The following is a 17,420-nucleotide window of genomic DNA, read 5'->3' on the forward strand; positions in this document are numbered from 1 at the left end:
TTGTATGCTCGTTATTGTAGAGTGTGTGTGTGTGTGTGTGTGTGTGTGTGTGTGTGTGGTAGTAGTAGTTGTAGTAGTAGTAGTAGTGGTAGTAGTAGTAGTAGTCTTCAGTTTAACGTTTTCCACTTTAAGTGATATTACGTGTGTGTGTGTGTGTGTGTGTGTGTGTGTGTGTGTGTGTGTGCTCAGGGTGGTGTTTTGTTGCTGTTGTTGTTATGTTGTTGTTTTGATCCTCTGGCAAAAAAACAAAACAAAACAAAAATGAAGGAATGGTCAGAGGCACCTCCTGGGTTTACGCGGCCAGTGTGCATGAATATGACTTTACTCAGTGAGCCCAGTTTAATTTTTCCAAGTATTTGAAGAGGTTTTGCAGGACCGAAACTGACGGTGTTTTCTGCCTGGTAATGGCCCAGCTCTGTGGTCGGCTGGAATGTAAGCAACAATGATAATAATCAGTCATTACACGTGTCGAATGACGGGTACGTGGACAGGTTAATCGGGAAAAGAAAAAGGAAAAACAAATTTTATAAAGTAAAGTGGAAGAAGAACGTGTTGAAAAACTAGGACAAGAGCGCTGGTAGTGACAGCTGTGTCAATAATAAAACCCGGGAGACAGAAATCCACGTCAGAGAATTTTGATAACAAGCTTATACGAATTAGGAGACTAGAGCGCTCTACTCGGGCCTACTAGACACGTTTTGTTGAGGGGCGAGTTTGTTTTTGTTTTCCTATATTTACCCGTATAATGTAGACCGTCCTAAAGCCCCTGTTCTTAGATCGAGAGAGTGAGGATGTAACTTGGTCAAGACACTCTCCACTATAACCAAATTCTAGCCCAGAAAGTCGGGACAGCAATGTCCTTCTCTGCTGTTCCGACTGTCACGGTCACTATTATCAAATTCATTACGGACCAAGTATTGTTCTAATGTCAAGTGCATATGCTATTGTAACCTGACAATTAAGCATATAATTTTTGACTGAAGCTTGATGAAGCCTTATGTACACGAAAGTGTGTCTTCACAAGTGACTGAGAACGTTGATGTTTTTGACTTTTTGCATTCATTATCAGTTGTTTCGCTTGTCAGTTTAACGACTTCTCTTTTCCGAAGTCCTTGAAGTAATTTCCTGTAATTGTATTTAGATTTTTTTTTCCAAATTTCACCTTCATTTCACCCTTTCACCCTCATTTGCCCAGTTTTCCCCAACCCCCCCAATCATTCACACCTCCCACCCCTTCTAACCGATAATACTCAATTGTATTCATGAATACTTTAACAAAATGTCTTCAATCACCGATATGTGTGACGGGACATTAAACAAAATTCCTCCTCCTCCTCCTATCACGGTCGGACACTGGAGACTATCATACAGTGATACACTGTCTGTATGCCGAGGATGAAGAGCACAACCTGCACCACTGACCATAAAATGCATCACACCTGCTCTACGTATTGATTATGAATCAGCGTTCTCACTGAACGAAGGGGAAATCTTTATCGGAAAAATAAAAATTTTGGTTTGTTTTGCGCGGATGCATTGCCCATGCTGTTTTTAGATACCGCTTCTTTTTTTTTCTTTTCTTTTTTTTTTTTTTTTCTTTTTTTTTTTGGTCACGGTAATCGTTTCAAGACTTACATTAATTTTCAAAGATAATAAAATATTCTTCTTTTTTCTATAATTAATTGGCAACTCTGTAAAAGAGCGTCCGATAAAAACGAAGTTGTGTGCGAACAGTCAAGAGCATTGCCAAACGAAAAGGCTTGTGTGACCTCAGCTGTGTCCGCAAAGCTCGACTGGGGAAGAACCAAATGACATGTAATAAATGGATGAGTTTGTGTGTGTGTGTGTGTTGTTGTTGTTGTTGTTGGAAGGTGGCAGAATGGTTAAGACGCTCAGCTGCCAATACAGAGAGTCCGTGAGGGTGTGGGTTCGAATCCCGCTCTCGCCCTTTCTCCTAAGTTTGACTGGAAAATCAAACTGAGCGTCTAGTCTTTCGGATGAGACGATAAACCGAGGTCCCGTGTGCAGCACGCACTTGGCGCACTGAAAAAGAACCCATGGCAACGAGAGTGTTGTCCTCTGGCGAAATTACGTAAAATGAAATCCACTTTCATAGGTACACAAATATGTAAGCATGCACTCAAGGCCTGACTAAGCGCGTTGGGTTATGCTGCTGGTCAGGCATCTGCTCAACAGATGTGGTGTAGCGTGTATGGATTTGTCCGAACGCAATGACGCCTCCTTGAGAAAGTGAAACTGAAACTGAAACTGTTGTTGTTGGTGGTGGTTTTGTTGTTGCTGTTGTTGTTTTGTTTTGTTTTTGTTTTTTGTTTTTGTTGTTTTTTCAAAGTGAAACTGAGCCAAAGCCCAAAGACCGGGGACTATTGCCTGGACCGTTTGGGTGGGTGCGGGGGATGGGGGGATATTGAGGGAGAGGTAGTGGGGTTGGTGTGGGGGAGGGGAGGATTGAATTAAAGGAGAGGGGAGGGAAGGACGGGAAGGGGTGTGTGTCTGTGGGGGGGGAGGAGATAGAGAGTGTGTGTTTGTGTGTGTTTGTGTATGTACGTTTGTGTGTGTATGCGTGCGTGTGTGTGCGTGTGTGTGTGTGTGTGTGTGTGCACGTGTGTGTGCGCGCGCGTGTGTGTGTGCGCGCGGGCGCGTGTGTGTGTACGTGTGTGTGTGAGTGTGTGTATGTGTGTGCGTACATATAATTATGTGTGCTTGTGTATGTGTGTGTTTGTGTAAGTGTATGTGTGTGTGTGCATACATATGTATCTGTGAGTGTGTGTGTGTGTGTGTGTATATACAGTGTGTGTGTGTGTGTGTGTGTGTGTGTGTGTGTGTGTGTGTGTGTGTGTGTGTGTGTGTGTGTGTGTGTGTGTGTGTGTGTACAGCATGTGTGAGTTTTCAGTCGGTACCTCATTCAGCCTCTCTTGTTTCCTCCACAAAGTTTGTGGGTGTGACGCCAGCCGTGCCCCCGAGCCGGGATGTACGTGCGTGTCACAGTGTCTCAAGTCAACAACACTCACTGAACTGCGTTCTTTCTTCTTGGGACCCGATCAACTAGTTAATCCATCATGACATTTAGGTGACCCCTATAACTACTGTATTTGGACGCCTGGGAAGGCAGGGAGATGTCGCCATTCCACACACAGTTCGAGAAGAAAGAAAAAAAAAATGTTGTTTTGTCCTATTTTATATTACGTGTCTGTTTTTGTTTTGTGTGTGAGCGCCGCGCGCGCGCGCGCGCGCGCGTGTGTGTGTGTGTGTGTGTTGGGGCTCATGTACGTTTATGTGTATTTGATTGTGCTTTCATAACTGTGAAACTGCATGTTTGGTGTATATCTGTTCATCATTGGTGTCTTTTTTCTGTTTTGTTGTTGTTGTTGTTATTGTTTGTTTTTGTTTTTTTGTGCGCATAGAGTTGACTTCATCAAGATTTTGCGCCTTATAAATAGTAGTAGTAGTAGTAGTAGTAGTATTTTTATGTATTTCTCTCTCTCTCTCTCTCTCTCTCTCTCTCTCTCTCTCTCTCTCAAGGCCTGACTAAGCGCGTTGGGTTACGCCGGCTGCTGGTCAGGCATCTGCTTGGCAGATGTAGTGTAGCGTATATGGATTTGACCGAACGCAGTGACGCCTCCTTGAGCTACTGATACTGATACTTTTGTTTTTTGTGTTTTTTTGTTTTGTCTTTTGTGTGTTTTGTTGTTGTTGTTGTTGTTCTTGTTTGTTTTTTTTCATCAAAAGGAGACTAATTAGGACAGTTTACTACAGCTGACACCACATGCTCGCTTGCGCCAGAGAGAGAGACAGAGGCAGAGAGACACAGAGAGAGACAGAGAGAGGAGGTGGTCATATAATCAGTAAAAGGAAGGCTAAAAGAATACTGGTAAAAGTCGACTTACATGAGATAAAAGAGCCAACGTGTAACTGTCAAAAAGTTAGAACCAAGCAAAGCAACAGGACCTCCGCGAAGAAAAAGCCTGTCTGTGTGTGTTCCTTGGTCCTGCTCCTCTCTGATGACGGGCGCAATAGCCGAGTGGTTAAAGCGTTGGACTGTCAATCTGAGGGTCCCGGGTTCGAATCACGGTGACGGCGCCTGGTGGGTAAAGGGTGGAGATTTTTACGATCTCCCAGGTCAACATATGTGCAGACCTGCTAGTGCCTGAACCCCCTTCGTGTGTATATGCAAGCAGAAGATCAAATACGCACGTTAAAGATCCTGCAATCCATGTCAGCATTCGGTGGGTTATGGAAACAAGAACATACCCAGCATGCACACCCCCGAAAACGGAGTATGGCTGCCTACATGACGGGGTAAAAAAAAACGGTCATACACGTAAAGGCCCACTCGTGTACATACGAGTGAACGTGTGAGTTGCAGCCCACGAACGCAGAAGAAGAAGAAGAAGCTCCTCTCTGATGTTATTTGTTTTTTGTTTGGTTGGGTTTTTTTGTTGTTGTTTTTTAGGTTGTTTTTTTTTCAAAATCATTCAGGAGGTTTGTAAGGGAACGGGAGTATTTGGCACAACTGTCAGACCGAAAGGCTATGTTCAGAGCACTCTGTGCGTCAGCGACAGTGATTATTGACTTGCTGCACAATGGCGCACTGCAGTTCCGCAACTTCGGGGTCTGGATCATTCTGTCTCCAGACAAAAAAGGTATGTAGGGGTTGGAAGTCAGTCACAGCTGATGAGAAACCTCAGGTTATATTAATTTTGTAGACTGGAAAATGCAGTTCGGGAATCTTCGAAGACCTCTGTGTGTGTGTGTGTGTGTGTGTGTGTGTGTGTGTGTGTGTGTGTGTGTGTGTGTGTGTACCTGTGTTTGTGTGTGTGTGTGTGTGCCGGTGTGTGTGTATGTGCCGGTGTGTGTGTGTGTATATATATGTGTGTGTGCCGGTGTGTGTGTGTGTGTGTGTGTGTGTGTGTGTGTGTGTGTGTGCCGGTGTGTGTGTGTGTATATATGTGTGTGTGCCGGTGTGTGTGTGTGTGTGTGTGTGTGTGTGTGTGTGTGTGTGTGTGTGTCGTCTTCAATTCTACTGAAAAAAAAAGAGTGGGTGGAGAGAGTATGCGGGAGAGAGGGAAAGATGGCTAAGAAACAGAACATGTATACCCGCACATGTGGCAGTGTGTGCGTGCGTGTGTGCCTAAGTGTATGTGTGTGTGTGCGCGCGTAAGTGTGTATGTGTGTGCCTACGTGTATGTGTGTGTGAGTGTGCGTGCATGCGTTACATCTGGGTATGTATGTGTTTGTTGTTTCCCACCACTGAAACCCTTGACACGGGGTGAAAGGTGGAAATCTAAATCCACAGCGCACGTGTTGTCTGTAACCTCTTTGCTCCCGTGCCTCTATGACGGCGTTGTCTGTCTGCACCGCACAATTCAATGGACGCACTGCAGAGCAGTTTCTCCCACGTCAGACGTAACCCCGGCAGATATATCGGCCAAGCCAGCCAGCAGCTGAACACTGGCAAACAAACATATACAGGCTTGACATTATTAATATTATTATTCATGCACTGTGTCTCCGTCCTATCCTGGCGTTACCAATAAACACACACGGCAAGTGACAGGAAGAAAGCTTAACTCACTCCGTACGGCCAGTCCTCTCTTCTCCTCTACACAGACACCTCGGATGTCCAGTGGGTGTCTGAATGACCCAACCTTTAGCTTCCGTCATAAGAATTGTGGTATTCTTTGTCAACATTCACCTCTTCAGTATAAGAGCCTTCCGCTTGCAATATTTTGATGATGGTAATTGGGGTGAAACGCTGTTAACGTCGTCTCTTTCGCCGTTTGTATGGAGAGAGTTAACCAGACAGCCACAAAAACGTTGTCCACCTATTTACCTATCACCACGGGACCAGAACAGAGCTGGCCCACAACTGACGTAGCTGTGAGTGCAGTGAGGGGCCGGAGACAGAGAGAAGATACTGTCCTCCTTTTTCTTCGTAATTGCCATGCCTTACTTTTGCCACCGTTGTGGGCACCCACACCTATGCTGTCCCAACACTCAGCTTATACCACAGACTGACATAAGTTTACAGTTGGGCCAACAGCAAAGTGAGAGCTGTATTATCAATGATTTATCCGATGTAATGGGAAATCATTTGCAGCTTAGTGTTTCGTGAAAGGACTATGACTCTCAGACTAGGAGGCAAGATAGCACTGGTTCTTCGTGCTGCAACCTTGGGGGCTAGTTGGCCTTTGGGAACCATCCCAACGCTGACTGTCCTAAAACCCTCTTGGCCGAGAGAGTGGGGATGTAACTTGGGCAAGACACACTCCACTATAAACAAATTCTAGCCCAGACAGTGTGGACAGCAGTTACTTCCTCTGCTGTTCTGATGGTTATAGTCGGACACGACTATCATACTACCATACCTATGCTGTGTCCTGTAGTTTACCGGGGGCTTCACAGGCTCTACAGAGAGAGCGTGTCGTGTCTGTCCATTTAACTACCGTCCGTCACTCTTCCTGCTTTCTTCCCCCGTGTCCGCTGTCAGCTGTCGTGACAGGCACTGACCTCAGCGTCGTGACGAATGAGACACGTGACAAAGCACACTCTGTGCACAGTACAGGCATACAGGTACGGACAGACAAACACGGGGTCATGGTGGAGATTCGCCTGTCAGTTCAGTCCCGATTCGCCAAGTTCTGAATTCCCGATTCACCTCCTAGTCCCGGTTTGCTTGTAGTTCTGATTCGCATATATTCCCGAAACGCTTATTCCTGATTTGCTCATTCCTGATTCTGGCGCTTATTCCAGATTCGCCTATTTCTAGTTCGTCTACCTATTTGAAAAAATAAAACAAGAACAAAAAATAATTTTTAAAAAACAAGAAAAAAAAAAGACATCACTGTGTTGCCCTTTTATTTTTCAAAACGTCTTTAGATGTTCAGTAGGCCTATATAAGGAGGTGCCGTGCAAAAGCTTCTCCCCGCTTCATACACGTTTCAGCTTCTCCAAAAGTTATCTTCTTTTATTTTTTCTTTCTTTCTTTTTTTTTCCCGTCTGTGTGCACGCCTCATTATTCTGTTGGCAATCTGAGCAATGATATCTGTACTGTGCACGTAAACTTAAAAACAAAAAAACAACAACACCAAAAACATACACATGTGTGGATCGTGCGCATGCACGCATGCACGCACACAGGTACACAGACACACACACACTCTCTCTCTCTTTCTCACGCACACACACGCTCTCTCTCTCTCTCTCTCTCTCTCTCTCTCTCTCTCTCTCAAGGTGGATATGTAAGTGTGAGAGAACGGTGGTTTTATGATGGTGCTACATTGCCTGTTGTTAATGTATATAAATATTTAGGAATTATATTTTCAACACGCTTAAGTTTTGGTGCTGCTTGCAAGGAACTTGCAAGTAAAGCAAAAGGTGCTCTGATATGTGTTATGAAAAGATTATATATGTTAAACAATAAATCATTTCATTTATTCATTAAGCTTTTTGACTGCCAAATACAACCAATAGTGCAATATGGATCTGAGTTATGGGGGCTTGATAATTCTGTTTTTCATTGTGAATCAGTTCATTTAATGGCTTTAAAGAAATTTTTAGGAGTCGATATGCGAACGCCAAACGACCTTGTTTATGGTGAAACAAGTCGTTATCCAATATATAAAAACTCTATTGTGAACTGTATTCGCTACTGGCTTAAAATTGTGCGAATGGAAGATATCAGAATACCGTTTAAGGCTTATAAAATGTTGTATGATTTAGATAATAAGGGAAAGAAAAACTGGGTAACTAAGGTTCGTCTTTGTTTGTTTGAATATGGATTTGGCTTTGTGTGGATGGAACAGGGCGTTGGTTGTGTTAATGGTTTTGTATCTGTTTTCCGCCAAAGGCTGATCGATTGTAGATGGCAAACGTGGTATAATCACATTCACACTAGCAATAGATTTGATATGTATAGAACGTTCTGCAGTGTACATGATTTAAAACATTATCTGCTGCTAGATATAGATAGACACTTGAAATTTATTACAACGAAGTTTAGATTAGGAATATCTGAATCGACAACGCATCGCTCAAGGTACAAAATGAGTTAGTCTGTCCATTGTGTAATGAATCCCAAGAAAATGAGGTACATTTTGTCCTTTGTTGCCCGGCACTAACAAATATTCGTGAAATGTTTATAAAACCAAAATATTACAAACACCCCTCCCTGTTTAGATTAAGTCTTCTTATATGTCGTCAAGCAATAGTAAGGACGTTCGTGATTTTTCTTTGTTTTTGTATAAGGCTTTCAAACATAGAGAAATTGCTGCTTCGTGAAATGAATATGATTATATGTTTTGTTATCTGTATTCATACTTGTTTACACAATGTTCATGTGAACCCCTTCACTTGGGGCTGAGGCCTATATGTGAATAAACCATTCCGTTCCGTTCTCTCTCACACACACACACACACACACACACACACACAATTTTCCCCTCCGCACCAATATCGGATTGTCATCACGTCACAAGCTGGCGTCAAACGGGTTATGAAAAAGTGAATAAAACGGTACGAAGACAGCTTCGGCAAATGAAAAAGCTCTCTCTCTCTCTCTCTCTCTCTCTCTCTCTCTCACTCTCTCTCTCTGTCTGTCTACCAGGAGTCCGTCTGTCTCAGTCTGTCAGAGTGTTTGTATACAATTAAATTATGTATCTCTCTTTCGACATCTTTTGTCTGGCTGGACTATACGGGTAGTTTTGTTTTATAGTTTTGTTAATACTTACTTGATTATAGACTTTATTATTGCCGTAAATTGTTGTTACCTACTTGTCAAAAGACTAAGGTTCAGTTAACGGACAATAAAATAACAAAATGCCAAGTCTGTCTGCTAGCTGTCTCCGTCCCTCTGTCTGTCTGACTTTCTGTCTCACTCTGTCTCTCGATTCTCTAAAATAAAATCGGTCAAACAAAAGACGAAGACTCTCTCTCTCTCTCTCTCTCTCTCTCTCTCTCTCTCTCTCTCTCTCTCTCTCTTGCTCTCTCTGTGTGTCTCTGTCTCCCTCACCTATCTGACCGGGGAGGAAGAGGCACAGAGAGAGAGAGAGATGATGGATGGCAAGGACACATTGCAGACGACAGCCATGACAAGGCCAGGTGTGTACCTACGTCATCAGGTGATGGGCAATACGTCACCATTACATGATGAGTGACGTGTAGAGGAGCAGGAAGCCCCACAGGCTCCTTGTTGTGTGTGCATGGTGACGACAGACACTGTGCAAAGGATCGTTCAGTTCAGCCGCACGCTTTGACACCGAGTACTTGAAACTGAAACTGAAACTATCGTATCGAGCTGTCATCACTAAATGCTCATTCGACGGGCGCCGAGTGGCTAAAGCGTTTGACTTCCAATCTGAGGGTCCTGGGTTCGGATCTCTGTAACGGCGCCTGGCGGGTAAAGGGTGGGGATTTTTTCCGATCTCCCAGGTCAACATATGTGCAGACCGCACGCAAAAGATCAAATTCGCACGTTAAAGATCCTGTAATCCAGACGTCAGCGTTCGGTAGATTATATAAGAAACACTGACGGAAGAACATACCCAGCATGCACACTCCCGAAAACGGAGTATGGCTGCCTACACGGCAGGGTATACAAAAAAAAAACAAAAAACCGGTCATACACGTAAATTGTTACAGGTTTGTGTGAGTGTGTAAGTGTGCGTCAGTGCCTGAAATCTGATTGAATGACACCACGGTGACAGGAAACGAATGATGAGCGGCCGCCCAAAATGATGGCAGCCGTCAATCCGTCGGCTCTGCGCAGGTACTGTAGGCAGCCTGTTGTGCAAATGACTATGAGTTTGTAAAGCGCTTAGAACTTGGTCGCCGACCGAGGACATGCGCTGTATAAGTATCCATATCATTCGTTCATCATGATTCTGCAATGTCGGTCTGTCATAACGGACTGTTATCGATATGTTGTGCAGAAACGCTGCTGGCTGTCGGCTTAGCGACCGAAAAGTAAATCAGTGGAGCAGAATAAAACAAAGGCAAAACAAAGAAGTAGTGAGAAAGGAGAAGACCTTAGCGTGGGGTATATCGTGTAGATCGCCGGCAGACCTCGACGGGTACAACAAATCTTCAGGTTGTATTCGATTTTAAATCAGACCTGGAGAGAGAGAGAGAGAGAGAGAGAGAGAGAATGCGAATGCGAATGTTTTTGTTCAGATTAGGTCATAGCCTTTGTCTGAAGAGGGAATTATATAATCGTAAACAAAAAATATTCATAATATTAGCGCAACTTCTTAACGAATGTAAACAAAAGTAGTACAAGCGTAACACAATAATAAGTATGCATCTAAGTCAGTTGTATTGATATACAGTAGCATCAGTGCTTGGTAGACATATACAGCCATGCTATAGTTCAGACACTAGTTTTCATTTCTAGATGCCAAAAGTAAATTGAATCGAGAGAGAGAGAGTGAGAGCTCAACAACTGAAGTGTTCTAATGCAGATGGCGTGGGGCAACATAGAACGAGGTGGGTGGGAAACAAAAGGTGGGGGGGTGCCCTTACCAACATGGCCGAAACGGGATTCGTCTTTTTGATTTCAAGACATTACTGAGTCATCATGTTCAATGATATAGTACAGCGGTTAACGTGGAAACGACTGTAATTGTGTGTGTTGCATTACTTAATCATAATTTTATATCATTTGGCTTCGTTTTCATGCAGGTCAACACGACTGTTTCTGTTTGACCACACTTTTTCTTCCTTTTTTTTTTCTTTTTTTTTTTCTTTCTATTTTTTGGTCAGGTGCAGAGCATTTCGTGTTGGAGCAAGCAAACAAGCTCAGTCTTTATTTTCAATTTTTATTTTTGTACTTAAACGAAAAGTAACCTGAATGAACATGCTATCGATATCTTTGCTAACTAACAACTGCAGAGGACTGGCAACCTTGTATTCCATTGTGAAGAGCTCCGTCAGAGGAACATTCATCAAGATTGTTCTTTCTTCCGCTGTTCACTGAATGAAAAAACATACCTTGAAATGTATCAGTTATCCGTTTCATACTTCAGTGGCGCGATACATGTATTCGGGCCGTGTTCTTCAGAAATTATATAATTTTTAGACGTATATATATATATATATATATACATATATATATAAATTTTTAAGCAGATTGTTGTAGCTCGGCGTTTATGGATTTGACCGAACGACTCCTTGAGTCATGTAACTGAACTGAACTGAACTTCAGAATTTTTAATCTGAAGTACATTTGAGTAGGCTTTACTGGACAAACAAAAAGAAAACTGTGTTCGTCTTTATGTCACTGACAATCGGATTTATTAAGGAAGTACACTGAACTCCGAAGCTGAAGCAATACGTGTCTGTATGGCTGATATATTTTTCTCTGCCAAATATTGTTTTAAATCAACAAAGTCTTTGCTTCAGTGAATGAGAGCAACTTTTTACATCTTCGGGCAACGCATTTTGTAGCCAAACGAAATTAAATCCGGCCTCACATACAATTGAAAGAGAGAGAGAGAGAGAGAGGCGGAAAAACAGGAACAGTTTGGGGATTTTCCTTGCATCTATTATCAGACTTTGTTTTCGTGTGTTTGCGGACTTTGTGTGTGTGTGTGTGTGTGTGTGCACCATTTGTTTACACGGATGCCACACGACACTGCGACATTCGTCACGACATTGTCTCCAGTTTGACCTGGTTCTGTTTGTTTGTCATCTTTCAGTGCAGCAATGATTCGTTTATGAGCAAAACCACGCCTAAGATCTTTTCAAACCGCACGACCGCTGAGTCAAGTATTACCACACACACACACACACACACACACACACGCACGCACGCACACACACACACACACACACACACACACGCGCGCGCGCACACACACACACACGACTGTAACTCTTTGCTGTGACAAAGCACCTGCAGTCGAACGTGTTCACAGAGAGCTGCAGAGCTCCGGACCGGCATAGCGACCATTGGCATGATAATAAAATAACACGGAGCCGTTGGGGGGCCAGGTTTAATACACACGATACGGACAGCCGTGGCCCCACGACGCATAAATGATCAGGCGATTTCACTGTCGAAACGTGCGTGTCCTATGCTACGCCGTAGCGGATGTGACACGCCTCCGCCAGAGTGACGTAAGTGGCTGTCGTATTTTCGTCTTTATGACGTGGCTGGCGCTTGCCCTTGTGGTGAAGTCAGCATTAATTTTTTATTTTTTTTAAGGGGGCGGGGGTGGGGGGGTTCAAATAATAGAGACGCGGGGTTTTCCTTTCGTCATTTTACTTTTCAATGAGTCAAATTTAAAAGTGAACGGTTTTGAAAATGAACCTGATGGGCGCAATAGCCGAGTGGTTAAACGCGGCGTTGGACTTCCAGGTCAACATATAATTATGTGCAGACCTGCTTGTGCCTGATTCCCCTTCGTGTGTATACGCACGCAGAAAATCAAATACGCACGTTAAAGCTCCTGTAACCCATGTCATCGTTCGGTGGGTTATGGAAAGAACATACCCAGCATGCACAGCCCCGAAAACGGAGTATGGCTGCCTACATGGCGGGGTGAAAACGGTCATACACGTAAATGCCCACTCGTGTACATACGAGTGAACGTGGGAGTTGCAGCCCACGAAGAAGAATAAGAAATGGAGAAAAATGAATTTGATACGGAATAACGCCCGCCATCATCACGGAATAAGAACTGGTGTCTGCGATAGCGTGTGTCGCTTTTTGTGTGTACGTGGCGCTCTGGTTTTATGCATGCAAGCGAGTGCCGTATGCATGTTTGTGTGCATGTGTTTGCATGTGCGCGCGCGTGCGCCGGTTTGTCGTCAGCGTTCAGTTTTACGTCATTCCATCTCATTGAAGTCATACTTGACTACAGCCGCTGAGGGAGCTTCAAGTTGTCTTACTGTGCGTGCGTGGTGTCTCGTGTGTGTGTGTGCGTGTGTGTGTGTAGTGTAGTGTTTCTCCCCCAACCTCCAACATATGTATAGGTCTGTTTCCATCTGTTGTCTCTGTTACTGTTTCACAAGGTATTCTTGGGTTCACACATGTACACACACCCACACACGCACACACACACACACACACACACACACACGCACGCACACACACACACACACACACACACATCTATTCCAGCATGTCTGTTGAACCCCACAGTTCTTCGTGATCTACAAATATAATTGAAACTGGATTCAGTCAAGTTTGAGCAAATGAAATCTGTCAACAAAAACATTACTTAATTTCCAAAATTGGTGGTTCGTACTGAAAACTCGGTGATCGTTTTTAAAAAAAAAACATGATAGCGACGTATGTCTGCTTGTATTCCTACTGATATAATTTTTATATCAAAGAACTTTCAGTGACTTTTCTGAGTTTGTTTGTTCTTCCTTTTGCTTTCGATGTAGATCTATCTATCTTTTGCTTTCGTTGTAGGCCTATCTACCTTTTGCTTTCGTTGTAGGCCTATCTACCTTTTGCTTTCGTTGTAGGTCTACCTTTTGCTTTCGATGTAGGTCTATCTACCTTTTGCTTTCGTTGTAGGTCTACCTTTTGCTTTCGTTGTAGGCCTATCTACCTTTTGCTTTCGATGTAGGTCTATTTACCTTTTGCTTTCGTTGTAGGTATATCTACCTTTTGCTTTCGATGTAGGTCTATCTACCTTTTGCTTTCGTATCTACCTTTTGCTTTTGTTGTAGGTCTATCTACCTTTTGCTTTCGTTGTAGGTCTATCTACCTTTTGCTTTCGTATCTACCTTTTGCTTTTGTTGTAGGTCTATCTACCTTTTGCTTTCGTTGTAGGTCTATCTACCTTTTGCTTTCGTATCTACCTTTTGCTTTCGTTGTAGGCCTATCTACCTTTTGCCTTCGCTATAGGCATATCTACCTTTTGCTTTCGTTATAGACCTATCTACCTTCTGCTTTCGTTGTAGGTCTATCTACCTTTTGCTCTCGTTGTAGGCCTATCTACCAATGGTCTTTAACGTACACCATATGGGACCCACTTTTTTTTTCTCGACACTGATACAGACAGCCATATTCCGTTTTCGCGGGTGTATATGCTGGGTATATGTTCGTGTCTTCATATTTCATCGAACACTGACTTGTATTACGGGTTTTATCATGTACATTTCATATTTGGCATGACTGGAATGTGCACACGGTGGGGATTAAGGTAGGTTCCCACCCTTAATCTGCAAGGTATTCAACTATACAGGGTTCGAACCCAAAGACTCTCATATTGAAAACCAAACACTTTAAAAGATTATTTTTTTTACTGTAGCGCCCGTCGACATTCGTAATATTTCACAAAGAAAGTAATCTTCAACAAGACGAAGCTAGGTCCAGCTGAAGGAAGAAGAAGAGCAAAATGTATCAAATTACATTCTAAAAGAAAATAAAAATAAAAATAAAAAAAATTAAAATTACTGCTCAAAGCCTAATGATAGGAGATCATTTGAATGGCTTAGCTGTCTTTATTTTGTTGGGTTTCCTCCATTCGTTTAAATGTCGAAGCGTGACTTGTGCTGGAGACTCCAACATCTTTCCAGCCTCAGTCCCCACCCCCTCGCAAAACTGCTTTTCCGGTTCGATGAAACGGAATCACACGTCATCACCCGAGATACAACTGGAGCAGGATTTTTTTTAAAAATAATACTCTTTTTTTTTTCTTCTTAAACTGGTAATGACGTCAATAAGTTTAACTAGTTTACCCCCCGAGACATCAGATAGGCGTTGCCCACGTGTTCAGGAAAACTAACCAGTAGAGCAACTGCGGCTCAACTTGGTAACGTATCTATAGACCCAGTTGCCCCGGTAGGTCGACTCGAAAACGTATAACCGACAATGAAACACAACAAAAACTTGGTCACAAATATAGATCAAAGCATAGTCGATAGAGCGATGCAGATACTGTGTCTTCTCAGTAGCTGAAACTTGGTCACAGATATAGACCAAAGCATGGCCAATGGAGAAATGCAGACAGTGTGTCGTCTCAGTGGCTGTGCAATGTAGTGCAGTGCCAGCGCGCGCTATCGCTCAGTAACACAGACACGCGCGCCGCTGTCGTTGTGCTTGCTTGCTTGTACACTTGTGTGTGTGTGTGTGTGATGTGCAAGTGAGTGCACGACGTTCATGTGCGTGTAAATGTCCAAAGGTGCGTCCCAGTGACATGGAAGTATTCACTGACACAGTTTTTGTTCTGTTTGTCATTCTGGCCAAGCCTAACTGACATGAGATCTGATGTGTTTATCAAAAACAGCATAGCCCTGCACTGTTAATTTAAGTCTTCATCGCAACACTGAAGATACAATGGCTTCATGATCTACTAAGCTTATGTTGAGTACGTTTTGCGCAAGGGGGCTGGGGTGATGGGGGGGGGCAGAAAATTATCAGTCTATTCTTGCAGAAAGAAAAAACTTAAACGTTATATATATATATATGTGTGTGTGTGTGTGTGTGTGTCTGTGTGTGTGTTCTATATTCATTATAGTCCTGCCAACCAGAACTACAGAAGCCGTGTATCAGAGTTGAAAAATAAATGAAAAAAATAAGAGGAAAAGTACAGGAAAGGAGAAAAGGGGGGGGGAAATATGGGTGGGGGGCAGGAGAGGGTATGTGATGTAGATACCAAACAACCATTTAAACTTCAAGAACGAACTAAATGAAAACGCAAAAGAAAGAAAGATAGATTAAAAAAAACTGTCCCTGCAGAAACTGTTCCATTTTCCCCGTAATCCAGTACCTGCAAATGCTACAAAACGTTCAATGTCTGGCAGAGCATTGATCACACGGTGCAAAACACCCACGCATCCACCCCTCTTCCCGCAACCCCCTGCAGAGAAAATCCGAAGACAAAATGCATAGCAGACAGTTAATAATGAGGTGTGCTAGGCCTGTGGTTTTCTTTTAATTTTCAGTCAGTCTTTCTGTTTGTGTCAGATGAACGCCTGTCATATCAGTCACACGCTCACCCTTGCAGTCACTGATTTATTCATAATTCAGTAGGAACTCAACAGCTCATTTGACTTTTCGCTCAGAAATCAGATATTGTCCCGTGCGAAAAAAAAGAAGAAGAAAAGAGAAAATTAAAAAAAACGATTTGTCTCGACATTGCCACAAATTCCTGTACAATTCCTCCATTAAATTATAGAACTGTCTCTACAAATTTTATCTTTCTTTGAGATCTATAACACTTTTCCTTTGAAACGGAGTACAGCTGAGGTTGGTTTTGGGGTTTTGTTTTTGCTGGCCCATCAACTGCACCGTTTCAGTGGCATTACTCCCACACCGCTCATTTAGATTCCATCATACACGGCCACACATGGGTTCGTCTGTCACAGTTACAGCGTCAGCAGTCCACAGGAAACCGTCGATGTTAGGTCGCTAGGAGGCCACACACCAGAAGAGACCCTGCACTGCTGCTGAGTCGCTTTGGTGGTGTTCAGTGGTGCCTGTTCTGATTCAACGTACTTAGGACACCACCTACTAAGCCCCTATTAACAACAATAATGGCTCAGTCACGGAGCCAGACTGAGTGAGCGTCCCTCCCAGAGTGGAGACCGCCACCTTGTACCTCAAACAACAGCCCCCCATGAATCTGCCGACACTGATGACATTGACAGGATTCACCCCAAGCACAGAAGTGGAGGGGTATCGAAACTGAGGTCACCATGAGAGCAGGGCATGAAAGGCCACAGACTTTGGGACTGTTTTGTTTTTTTAAATTGATGATGATGGAGGAGGTGGAGGATGACGATGACGATGTTGCTATGGAGGTCCATTTTGGTTTGGGACTGCATGACAAGGCCCGAGAGTAACAGACACTTGCAGTGTTGGTCAGGTAATTAGAGCAACACACCCAAAAATGCATCCTTGAAGTGGATGACACTCGACTGTGTGGTCCCAGTCTCCCCATTTAAGCCCACAGCACACTCAACTCTGGGTAGGAACCAGCCACGGGCCGAAAAAACCCACCTGCACTGATATTCGAACCCACATCCTCCCAGCCGTCAGTCTGCGACGCCAACCACTTCGCCACAGCAGCTGGTTTTTCTTTTTTTTTCTTTGTTAGTTTTGTTTTGAAAACAGTGTAGTGAAATGTGTTCACTTATTAAAAGACAAGACATTAAATTAAAATTCACTTTTAAGACCTGAACTAATGGTTGACCACCAAACTGTGGTCCTTCTGGTATTCGTGACCGTTAGAACTGATTGAGCATGTGGTCATTCTGACAGCAGTCATCAGTCTATCATTTCTTTGATGCCTGCTCTCTAAGGAGGTAAAAAGATACACCTTTTTGTGTTTGGAAAGGAACAGGAGAGGGGAGGGGGGCAGGGGGAGGGAGAGTGGGGGGACTGCCTTGTCATCTACTTTCTAAAATAATAAAAAGGAAATTTTCTATCTAAAATTACGTTTAAA

The sequence above is a fragment of the Babylonia areolata genome, chromosome 3, assembly GCF_041734735.1.
Source record: "Babylonia areolata isolate BAREFJ2019XMU chromosome 3, ASM4173473v1, whole genome shotgun sequence".
In the NCBI taxonomy this organism is placed as follows: domain Eukaryota; kingdom Metazoa; phylum Mollusca; class Gastropoda; order Neogastropoda; family Buccinidae; genus Babylonia; species Babylonia areolata.